Below are 12,149 nucleotides of genomic sequence, written 5' to 3' on the forward strand. Positions count from 1 at the left end.
GTCTTGAAGGAGTTCCCACATACGCTGAACACTTGTTGGCTGCTTTTCCTTCACTCTGCGATCCGACTCATCCCAAACCATCTCAATTTGGTTAAGGTCGGGGATTGTGGAGGCCAGGTCATCTGATGCAGCACTCCATCACTCTCCTTCTTGGTCAAATGGCCCTTACACAGCCTGGAGGTATGTTAGGTCTTTGTCCTGTTGAAAAACAAATGATAGTCCCACTAAGCGCGAACCAGATGGGATGGTGTATCGCCGCAGAATGCTGTGGTAGCCATGCTGGTTAAGTGTGCCTTGAATTCTAAATAAATCAGACAGTGTCACAAGCAAAGCACCCCCACACCATAACACCTCCTCGCTTTACAGTCGGAACCACACATGCAGAGATAATCCGTTCACCCACACCGCATCTCACAAAGACACAGCGGTTGGAACCAAAAATCTCAAATTTGGACTCATCAGACCAAAGGACAAATTTCCACCGGTCTAATGTCCATTGCTCGTGTTTCTTGGCCCAAGCAAGTCCCTTCTTATTGGTGTCCTTAGTAGTGGTTTCTTTGCAGCAATTCGACCATGAAGGCCTGATTCACACAGTCTCCTCTGAACAGCTGATGTTGAGATGTGTCTGTTACTTGAACACTGTGAAGCATTTATTTTGGCTACAATTTCTGAGGTTGGTAACTCTAATGAACTTATCCTCTGCAGCAGAGGTAACTCTGGGTCTTCCTTTCCTGTGGCGGTACTCATGAGAGCCAGTTTCATCATAGTGCTTGATGGTTTTTACGACAGCCCATGAAGAAACGTTCAAAGTTCTTGAAATGTACCGGATTGTCTAACCTTCATGTCTTAAAGTAATGATGGATTGTTGTTTCTCGTTGCTTATTTGAGCTGTTCTTGCCATAATATGGACATGGTATTTGACCAAATAGGGCTATCTTCTGTATAGCAACCCTACCTTGTCACAACACAACTGATTGGCTCAAATGCATTAAGGAAAGAAATTCCACAAATGAACTTTTAAGAAGGCACACCTGTTAATTAAAATGCATTCCAGGTGACTACCTCATGAAGCTGGTTGAGAGAATTCCAAGAGTATGTAAAGCTGTCATCAAGGCAAAGGGTGGCTATTTGAAGAATGTCAAAAAGTATATATATTTAGATTTGTTAACTTTTTTGGTTACTACATGATTCCATGGGTTATTTCATAGTTTTGATGTCTTCACTATTATTCTACAATGTAGAAAATAGTAAAAATAAAGAAAAACCCTTGAATGAGTAGGTGTTCTAAAACTTTTTACCCGTAGTGTATATTATTAGACAAGGGGCCCCAGATTGAATAATGTCTCCAAATACATGCTCTGCCATTAGAGAGTGTGAGCTATGGCCTACACTTGCACGCTACCGTGAGTATATTGATGTCCAACACGTAACCATGGCTCCCTCTGCGGCATGTACAGTACATCCTAACCGTAGGCTATGATCCTAATGGCAATCAGCCTAATGTGCTCTCCTCAAAAGTAGTGCACGATGTAGGGAATAGGGAGGCATTTGGGATGTAACCATGGATTTCCTCTGGCTCTCTCCTTGAGAATGATAAATTGTACCCTATTCTACCCTAGTACTCTACTATATTAAGCATAAGAGAAGGGAATCTACTGCTAAGTTGTAGTCTATATTAAGTTAATTGTATGGCATAGCAACATATTTTATAAATGTTTTAAAATTGTTTACCTTTATTTAGCTAGGCAAGTCAGTTAAGAACAAATTCTTATTTACAATGACGACCTACCCTGGCCAAACCCGGACGACGCTGGGCCAATTGTGCGCCGCCCTATGGGACTCCCAATCAAGGCTGGATGTATGCTATTACATTTTGCTACAGTGGGATGGAAAATGCCCAAGTCATGCAGTCATCATTGTCATTGGGGTCAACTGGTTCCGGTACTAACTCACAGGAATCAATCTATGTATACAAAAAGAGCTTTATTTCAGATATGTAACTTATTTTACATTAAAAGTATCAGTACTGTGTCATTTTTTTAAGGACATTTCAAGCCATCAGAACATGAAGAGACCGCAATACACCACAAAGAAAGAAGATATGGTAATCAAGAAACCAGGGGACTTTCAAACATAACTTGATTTCAGTTACTGAACCCTAACAAATGAATACATTAACATAAAAGTATGTTGAAACGGTGAGCCTAATATCCCTCGTCTTAGACCAAAATAAGAGCATAAATACAGAAGACAAAGACCAGGGCTGCAGAGAGAGAGAGAAGTCATGGGCTAGGGGCATCCTGGAAGCAGCCTGTAGCCCAGATCACCAGACAACCAGACCTGGCCGTGAGACTATCTTGTCTGAGCTAGCTGGCTGGTTGTCACACAGGGTGAATGGAATGACCCAGTGAACAGCCAGCCCCAGGTCTGTTCCACTCGTCTCCGCTCCAGACAGCCCTGTAGTCTCAGTCAGCAGTGTCAGGATACCACGATCTAATGGTTTCAGTGTCTCCGGTCCAACGCTAGCTACACATTCAGTCTGTTGATGTTGAAGATTTTGACAGAGTGGTCTGCCCCTGCACTGGCTAGCTGTACCCAAGAGCTGCCTGCTGCTGTGACGCTGCCCTCGCCCCTGCCTTCCTCCTCACCCCCCTGGCCGGCTCGGCCCGCCCTCGGCCTCCAGCGCAGCCTCTTCACCGTCAGCGAGTGACTCTGACTGGAGGGGGGAAGCGTTGTCAAGGAAACAACACAGAGTGGTGACATACTGTACGACAGTCATAGCGTATCATTGTGTTGTCTCCATACTGTACTAGTCATAGTGTATCATTGTGTTATGTCTCCATACTGTACTACAGTCATAGTGTATCATTGTGTTATGTCTCCATACTGTACTACAGTCAGTGTATCATTGTTGTGTCTCCGTACTGTACTACAGTCAGTGTATCATTGTTGTGTCTCCGTACTGTACTACAGTCAATCATGGTGTTGTCTCCATACAGTACTAGTCATAGTGTATCATTGTGTTATGTCTCCATACAGTACTAGTCATAGTGTATCATTGTGTTATGTCTCCATACTGTACTACAGCCATAGTGTATCATTGTGTTATGTCTCCATACTGTACTAGTCATAGTGTATCATTGTGTTATGTCTCCATACTGTACTAGTCATAGTGTATCATTGTGTTATGTCTCCATACTGTACTAGTCATAGTGTATCATTGTGTTGTCTCCATACTGTACTACAGTCAGTGTATCATTGTTGTGTCTCCGTACTGTACTACAGTCAATCATGGTGTTGTCTCCATACAGTACTAGTCATAGTGTATCATTGTGTTATGTCTCCATACAGTACTAGTCATAGTGTATCATTGTGTTATGTCTCCATACTGTACTACAGTCATAGTGTATCATTGTGTTGTCTCCATACTGTACTAGTCATAGTGTATCATTGTGTTATGTCTCCATACAGTACTAGTCATAGTGTATCATTGTGTTATGTCTCCATACTGTACTAGTCATAGTGTATCATTGTGTTATGTCTCCATACAGTACTAGTCATAGTGTATCATTGTGTTATGTCTCCATACTGTACTAGTCATAGAGTATCATTGTGTTATGTCTCCATACTGTACTAGTCATAGTGTATCATTGTGTTATGTCTCCATACAGTACTAGTCATAGAGTATCATTGTGTTATGTCTCCATACTGTACTAGTCATAGTGTATCATTGTGTTATGTCTCCATACAGTACTAGTCATAGTGTATCATTGTGTTGTCTCCATACTGTACTAGTCATAGTGTATCATTGTGTTGTCTCCATACTGTACTAGTCATAGTGTATCATTGTGTTGTCTCCATACTGTACTACAGTCATAGTGTATCATTGTGTTATGTCTCCATACAGTACTAGTCATAGTGTATCATTGTGTTATGTCTCCATACTGTACTAGTCATAGTGTATCATTGTGTTATGTCTCCATACAGTACTAGTCATAGTGTATCATTGTGTTGTCTCCATACTGTACTACAGTCATAGTGTATCATTGTGTTATGTCTCCATACAGTACTAGTCATAGTGTATCATTGTGTTATGTCTCCATACTGTACTAGTCATAGTGTATCATTGTGTTATGTCTCCATACAGTACTAGTCATAGTGTATCATTGTGTTATGTCTCCATACAGTACTAGTCATAGTGTATCATTGTGTTATGTCTCCATACTGTACTAGTCATAGAGTATCATTGTGTTATGTCTCCATACTGTACTAGTCATAGTGTATCATTGTGTTATGTCTCCATACAGTACTAGTCATAGAGTATCATTGTGTTATGTCTCCATACTGTACTAGTCATAGTGTATCATTGTGTTATGTCTCCATACAGTACTAGTCATAGTGTATCATTGTGTTGTCTCCATACTGTACTAGTCATAGTGTATCATTGTGTTATGTCTCCATACAGTACTAGTCATAGTGTATCATTGTGTTGTCTCCATACTGTACTAGTCATAGTGTATCATTGTGTTGTCTCCATACTGTACTAGTCATAGTGTATCATTGTGTTGTCTCCATACTGTACTACAGTCATAGTGTATCATTGTGTTATGTCTCCATACAGTACTAGTCATAGTGTATCATTGTGTTATGTCTCCATACTGTACTAGTCATAGTGTATCATTGTGTTATGTCTCCATACTGTACTAGTCATAGTGTATCATTGTGTTGTGTCTCCATACTGTACTAGTCATAGTGTATCATTGTGTTATGTCTCCATACTGTACTACAGTCATAGTGTATCATTGTGTTATGTCTCCATACTGTACTAGTCATAGTGTATCATTGTGTTGTGTCTCCATACTGTACTAGTCATAGTGTATCATTGTGTTATGTCTCCATACTGTACTACAGTCATAGTGTATCATTGTGTTATGTCTCCATACTGTACTACAGTCATAGTGTATCATTGTGTTATGTCTCCATACTGTACTAGTCATAGTGTATCATTGTGTTATGTCTCCATACTGTACTAGTCATAGTGTATCATTGTGTTGTCTCCATACTGTACTACAGTCATAGTGTATCATTGTGTTATGTCTCCATACAGTACTAGTCATAGTGTATCATTGTGTTATGTCTCCATACTGTACTAGTCATAGTGTATCATTGTGTTATGTCTCCATACTGTACTAGTCATAGTGTATCATTGTGTTGTGTCTCCATACTGTACTAGTCATAGTGTATCATTGTGTTATGTCTCCATACTGTACTACAGTCATAGTGTATCATTGTGTTATGTCTCCATACTGTACTAGTCATAGTGTATCATTGTGTTGTGTCTCCATACTGTACTAGTCATAGTGTATCATTGTGTTATGTCTCCATACTGTACTACAGTCATAGTGTATCATTGTGTTATGTCTCCATACTGTACTACAGTCATAGTGTATCATTGTGTTATGTCTCCATACTGTACTAGTCATAGTGTATCATTGTGTTATGTCTCCATACTGTACTAGTCATAGTGTATCATTGTGTTGTCTCCATACTGTACTACAGTCATAGTGTATCATTGTGTTATGTCTCCATACTGTACTAGTCATAGTGTATCATTGTGTTGTCTCCATACTGTACTACAGTCATAGTGTATCATTGTGTTATGTCTCCATACTGTACTAGTCATAGTGTATCATTGTGTTGTGTCTCCATACTGTACTAGTCATAGTGTATCATTGTGTTATGTCTCCATACTGTACTACAGTCATAGTGTATCATTGTGTTGTCTCCATACTGTACTAGTCATAGTGTATCATTGTGTTGTCTCCATACTGTACTACAGTCATAGTGTATCATTGTGTTATGTCTCCATACTGTACTACAGTCATAGTGTATCATTGTGTTATGTCTCCATACTGTACTAGTCATAGTGTATCATTGTGTTATGTCTCCATACTGTACTAGTCATAGTGTATCATTGTGTTGTCTCCATACTGTACTACAGTCATAGTGTATCATTGTGTTATGTCTCCATACTGTACTAGTCATAGTGTATCATTGTGTTGTCTCCATACTGTACTACAGTCATAGTGTATCATTGTGTTATGTCTCCATACTGTACTAGTCATAGTGTATCATTGTGTTGTGTCTCCATACTGTACTAGTCATAGTGTATCATTGTGTTATGTCTCCATACTGTACTACAGTCATAGTGTATCATTGTGTTATGTCTCCATACTGTACTAGTCATAGTGTATCATTGTGTTATGTCTCCATACTGTACTAGTCATAGTGTATCATTGTGTTGTCTCCATACTGTACTACAGTCATAGTGTATCATTGTGTTATGTCTCCATACAGTACTAGTCCATAGTGTATCATTGTGTTGTCTCCATACTGTACTACAGTCATAGTGTATCATTGTGTTGTGTCTCCATACTGTACTAGTCATAGTGTATCATTGTGTTGTCTCCATACTGTACTACAGTCATAGTGTATCATTGTGTTATGTCTCCATACTGTACTAGTCATAGTGTATCATTGTGTTATGTCTCCATACTGTACTAGCCATAGTGCATCATTGTGTTATGTCTCCATACAGTACTAGTCATAGTGTATCATTGTGTTGTCTCCATACTGTACTACAGTCATAGTGTATCATTGTGTTATGTCTCCATACTGTACTAGTCATAGTGTATCATTGTGTTGTCTCCATACTGTACTACAGTCATAGTGTATCATTGTGTTATGTCTCCATACAGTACTAGTCATAGTGTATCATTGTGTTATGTCTCCATACTGTACTAGTCATAGTGTATCATTGTGTTATGTCTCCATACTGTACTACAGTCATAGTGTATCATTGTGTTATGTCTCCATACTGTACTAGTCATAGTGTATCATTGTGTTATGTCTCCATACTGTACTAGTCATAGTGTATCATTGTGTTATGTCTCCATACAGTACTACAGTCATAGTGTATCATTGTGTTGTGTCTCCATACTGTACTACAGTCATAGTGTATCATTGTGTTGTCTCCATACTGTACTAGCCATAGTGTATCATTGTGTTATGTCTCCATACAGTACTAGTCATAGTGTATCATTGTGTTATGTCTCCATACTGTACTAGTCATAGTGTATCATTGTGTTATGTCTCCATACTGTACTAGTCATAGTGTATCATTGTGTTGTCTCCATACTGTACTAGTCATAGTGTATCATTGTGTTATGTCTCCATACAGTACTACAGTCATAGTGTATCATTGTGTTGTGTCTCCATACTGTACTACAGTCATAGTGTATCATTGTGTTGTCTCCATACTGTACTAGTCATAGTGTATCATTGTGTTATGTCTCCATACAGTACTAGTCATAGTGTATCATTGTGTTGTGTCTCCATACTGTACTAGTCATAGTGTATCATTGTGTTGTCTCCATACTGTACTAGTCAGTGTATCATTGTGTTGTCTCCGTACTGTACTAGTCAGTGTATCATTGTGTTCTGTCTACCTCAAGCAGACTGTATGTAAATGAGGTTGTTAGGCACATGGTAATATATAAGAATGAATTATATTTCTAGGGTTAGAGGTCAACCATGGTTGCATGATGAGTAGTGTAATATGCCTGAGACCTAAAGACTTGTGTTAGCTCCCTGAGTGTGTCACATACAGACATAATGCACAAAAATAAAACCTGTTGAAGCATAGACGTTCTCATATGAAATTTCCAAAGGTGCTGAATCTGCTAAATGTTGTTTTATACAGTAGCAGAGGAATAAACGTTCACAGATCAGGTAACATTACAACATTGTTAGAACATTCCACAGGCGTTGGCCTTCAGTCCACAGATTTCCCTTCCTTCTCTTCATGACTCAGTGGAAACGGCAGCCGGTGGGGCCTTCACAAAAAGAGCCTGTTGATTGCAATTTCCTCTTCAATAACCCTCCAATCAATACACAGCTATTCAAACCCACTTGAGGATGTTCTTTCGCTGGATACCTTCCAGATGCCACCATATTCCCTATATAGTGCACTACTTTTGACCAGGACCCTTAGGGTAGGGAATAGGGTCCACTTTGGACGTACTCTCAGCAGAGTCATAAAAACTCCTGCCTAAAGAGTCAGAGTACCTTTTGGGGTATTTTTCTATTAGATATGTTGTCTTGAGGCTTCAGCGTAGAATAATGGAACCAGTGCTTATAGGACAGCTGGACTAAAGGCCTGTAGTTAGTCAGTGCCAAAAGGTGGGTGTGCGGGGGGGTATTTTAGAAACTGAAATGTGTGATGAATACTTGGGATTGTGTGTTTATGCATGCATACCGGTGTGTGTGTCTAAAGGATACGAGGAGTCTGTTTCTCCATATCTGGTCCAGTCTGATGCTCCAGCAGGCTCCTCACTGGGTTCCCACTTATACAGCAGGACCTGACCACTCTCCAGCCCCACCGCCAGCAGATAGCTGGAGGAACATACATGAATCAAACTTATTGTCCCAGATGGACATGTGGTTAACAGGCAGGCTGATTGTCCCAGATGGACATGTTTAACAGGCAGGCTGATTGTCCCAGATTGACATGTGGTTAACAGGCAGGCTTACAGCTAGACATGTATAATAGTTCAACAGATCACACAAAAGGCTAAATAACACAGAAACGTCATCAACTTTAGAAGCCAGCTGGAAAAATTTGGAAATAAAACGTCCATGTGGAAACAAAGTGCATGTGGAAATAAAGTGCATGTGGAAATAAAAAGTGCATGTGGAAATAAGTGCATGTGGAAATAAAACGTCCATGTGGAAATAAAACGTCCATGTGGAAATAAAACGCATGTGGAAATAACGTGCATGTGGAAATAACGTGCACGTGGAAATAAAGCGCATGTGGAAATAAAGTGCATGTGCAACTCAAAGATGGGTTACTAGGCCATAGACAGACAGCACACACAGGTGGCACACAAGGGAAGCATACACATTTTACATTTACATTTAAGTCATTTAGCAGACGCTCTTATCCAGAGCGACTTACAAATTGGTGCATTCACCTTATGATATCCACACATGGTATTTTATTTTTATTTTTAAATTTAATTAACTAGGCAAGTCAGTTAAGAACAAATTCTTATTTTCAATGACGGCCTAGGAACAGTGGGTTAACTGCCTGTTCAGGGGCAGAACGACAGATTTGTACCTTGTCAGCTTGGGGATTTGAACTTGCAACCTTTCGGTTACTAGTTCAACGCTCTAACCACTAGGCTACCCTGCCGCCCATTCCATCCATACACACTACCATCAAGATATGAAACCCCTAGGAACTCTTGTTGATCTGAAACGATTGGATAGGTCAACAGCTAAAGCTTCCCTATGCCTTCTGATAGGCTGCGTATACATTTCAACCATATTGCTAATACCTATCCAATTGCAGGCCTACAGTAGCGTCTAGGGTGAAGGGGGCTAGTGGTTCAATTGGAATTCAGAAAATAAGCGCTGCCTCAGTATTGTACCTGTTGCCGGGGCACAGGATGGGGCAGAAGGAGACAGCAGTGGCCGAGTCTCCTACGTCTAATATGGAGGAACAGGGCCGGATGACTGGGGGTTCATCAGGGGTCACAGTGGCCTCAGAACTACTGCAGTCCCCCCACACTATCACCTGTAGAGAGAAACTTGAATTAAGTTATACTGGAACGTCACACTAACACAGACTGTGTGTAGGTCCCAGGTGGTATCCTATAGCCTATGTAGTTCTATGGGCCCTGGTCAAAAGTAGTGCACTGTAAAGGGAAAAGTTTGCCATTCGGGATGCAACCTATGATGAACAGTATTTTACTGCCTCTTCCTTACCATTGTGACCTTTACTTACTGAGGAGCTCATTTGTAAGGAACAACCTTTGAAGGCTGATGATGGTTTGAGATCAGCACATCATTATGTTTCATGCCAGTCTTGCATTGACGTCAAAGGACTCTGAAGCTGGGGATCAGGGACTGTTTCAAAAAGGTTCTCAGAGTAGAAGTTCTGCTCTAGGATTGGACCCACCCACCCTCTTATTCATCATGATTTAAATGACAAAACTGATCCTTGATCAGTACTCCTTCTCTGAGAAACTTTGTGAACACACGCTCAGACCTAAGTGAATAGACGTTGAAGTCCGGAGAATACAAGCTACCTCTACTAACAACACTACGGTCTTGCTGTTGTAGAATAATTACCTTCTTGTCTCGACTCGACGTCACAAAGTACTTGTTGTCGGCGCTCCAGTCACATGACCATATGATGCGCGTGTGTACGGCCGTGTCCTTCCTGGTAGATGTGTACAGGGAGAAATGGGGTTCTGGACAGGGGAGACACACACAGGCACAATAAATACCCATCTACCTTGCACTTTGCATTAGTATTGAACCACAAAACGTTCTAAAACAGTACATAACTGCTCAGTGGTAACAATGAATCTCTCCACTGACACACAACTAAACCCAAAGCCTCAGTTCCTCCTCTCCATGATGTCTGTCATTAATGTTGGTTGTGACACACTGTTCTGTGTTGTTCCAGCAGCCAACCATCTAGAGAGACAATGCTGTCTGTGTAGTTCCAGCAGCCAGCCTTCTAGAGAGACACTGTTGTCTGTGTAGTTCCAGCAGCCAGCCCTCTAGAGACACTGTTGTCTGTGTAGTTCCAGCAGCCAGCCCTCTAGAGAGACAATGCTGTCTGTGTAGTTCCAGCAGCCAGCCTTCTAGAGAGACACTGTTGTCTGTGTAGTTCCAGCAGCCAGCCCTCTAGAGACACTGTTGTCTGTGTAGTTCCAGCAGCCAGCCCTCTAGAGAGACAATGCTGTCTGTGTAGTTCCAGCAGCCAGCCCTCTAGAGACAATGCTGTCTGTGTAGTTCCAGCAGCCAGCCACAGCATTGTTTTCCCCCTCTAGAAAGGTTGTTCGTGTTCAGGCTGTCTGTCTCTGTATCAGCCCACCTCCAGACAATAACACACAACACAGACCCAGACTTACAAAACACGGACCCAGACACACAAAACACGGACCCAGACACACAAAACACAGACCCAGACACACAAAACACAGACCCACATGATTCATCTGGTTGTAAGTCTTAGGGATGCGCATTTGACAATTTTTTACTGTTCGAGTACTCACATGTTTATTATTATGCCCATTGTCCAACAGTTTGTATAGGCATGTTTCTAGTTTCACAGTTTGTATAGGCATGTTTCTAGTTTCACAGTTTGTATAGGCATGTTTCTAGTTTCACAGTTTGTATAGGCATGTTTCTAGTTTCACAGTTTGTATAGGCATGTTTCTAGTCCCGCAGTTTGTATAGGCATGTTTCTAGTTTCACAGTTTGTATAGGCATGTTTCTAGTTTCACAGTTTGTATAGGCATGTTTCTAGTTTCACAGTTTGTATAGGCATGTTTCTAGTCCCGCAGTTTGTATAGGCATGTTTCTAGTTTCACAGTTTGTATAGGCATGTTTCTAGTCCCACAGTTTGTATAGGCATGTTTCTAGTCCCGCAGTTTGTATAGGCATGTTTCTAGTCCCGCAGTTTGTATAGGCATGTTTCTAGTCCCGCAGTTTGTATAGGCATGTTTCTAGTCCCAGTTTGTATAGGCATGTTTCTAGTCCCGCAGTTTGTATAGGCATGTTTCTAGTCCCGCAGTTTGTATAGGCATGTTTCTAGTTTCACAGTTTGTATAGGCATGTTTCTAGTCCCACAGTTTGTATAGGCATGTTTCTAGTCCCGCAGTTTGTATAGGCATGTTTCTAGTCCCGCAGTTTGTATAGGCATGTTTCTAGTTTCACAGTTTGTATAGGCATGTTTCTAGTTTCACAGTTTGTATAGGCATGTTTCTAGTTTCACAGTTTGTATAGGCATGTTTCTAGTCCCGCAGTTTGTATAGGCATGTTTCTAGTTTCACAGTTTGTATAGGCATGTTTCTAGTCCCACAGTTTGTATAGGCATGTTTCTAGTCCCGCAGTTTGTATAGGCATGTTTCTAGTCCCGCAGTTTGTATAGGCATGTTTCTAGTCCCAGTTTGTATAGGCATGTTTCTAGTCCCGCAGTTTGTATAGGCATGTTTCTAGTCCCGCAGTTTGTATAGGCATGTTTCTAGTCCCGCAGTTTGTATAGGCATGTTTCTAGTTTCACAGTTTGT

General features: G+C 40.9%; 1 long non-coding RNA gene across 1 annotated transcript; it reads right to left on the minus strand.

The window, feature by feature from the left end:
- Positions 1–1,964: 1,964 nt before the first annotated feature.
- Positions 1,965–10,316, minus strand: LOC120039910. Its single transcript, XR_005475545.1, has 4 exons — positions 10,198–10,316; positions 9,495–9,640; positions 8,341–8,454; positions 1,965–2,716 (listed from the first exon to the last, which is right to left on the minus strand). It is a non-coding gene; the product is annotated as an uncharacterized LOC120039910 (long non-coding RNA).
- Positions 10,317–12,149: the final 1,833 nt, after the last annotated feature.

Source organism: Salvelinus namaycush, unplaced genomic scaffold (genome assembly GCF_016432855.1).
Source record: "Salvelinus namaycush isolate Seneca unplaced genomic scaffold, SaNama_1.0 Scaffold308, whole genome shotgun sequence".
Lineage (NCBI taxonomy): Eukaryota > Metazoa > Chordata > Actinopteri > Salmoniformes > Salmonidae > Salvelinus > Salvelinus namaycush.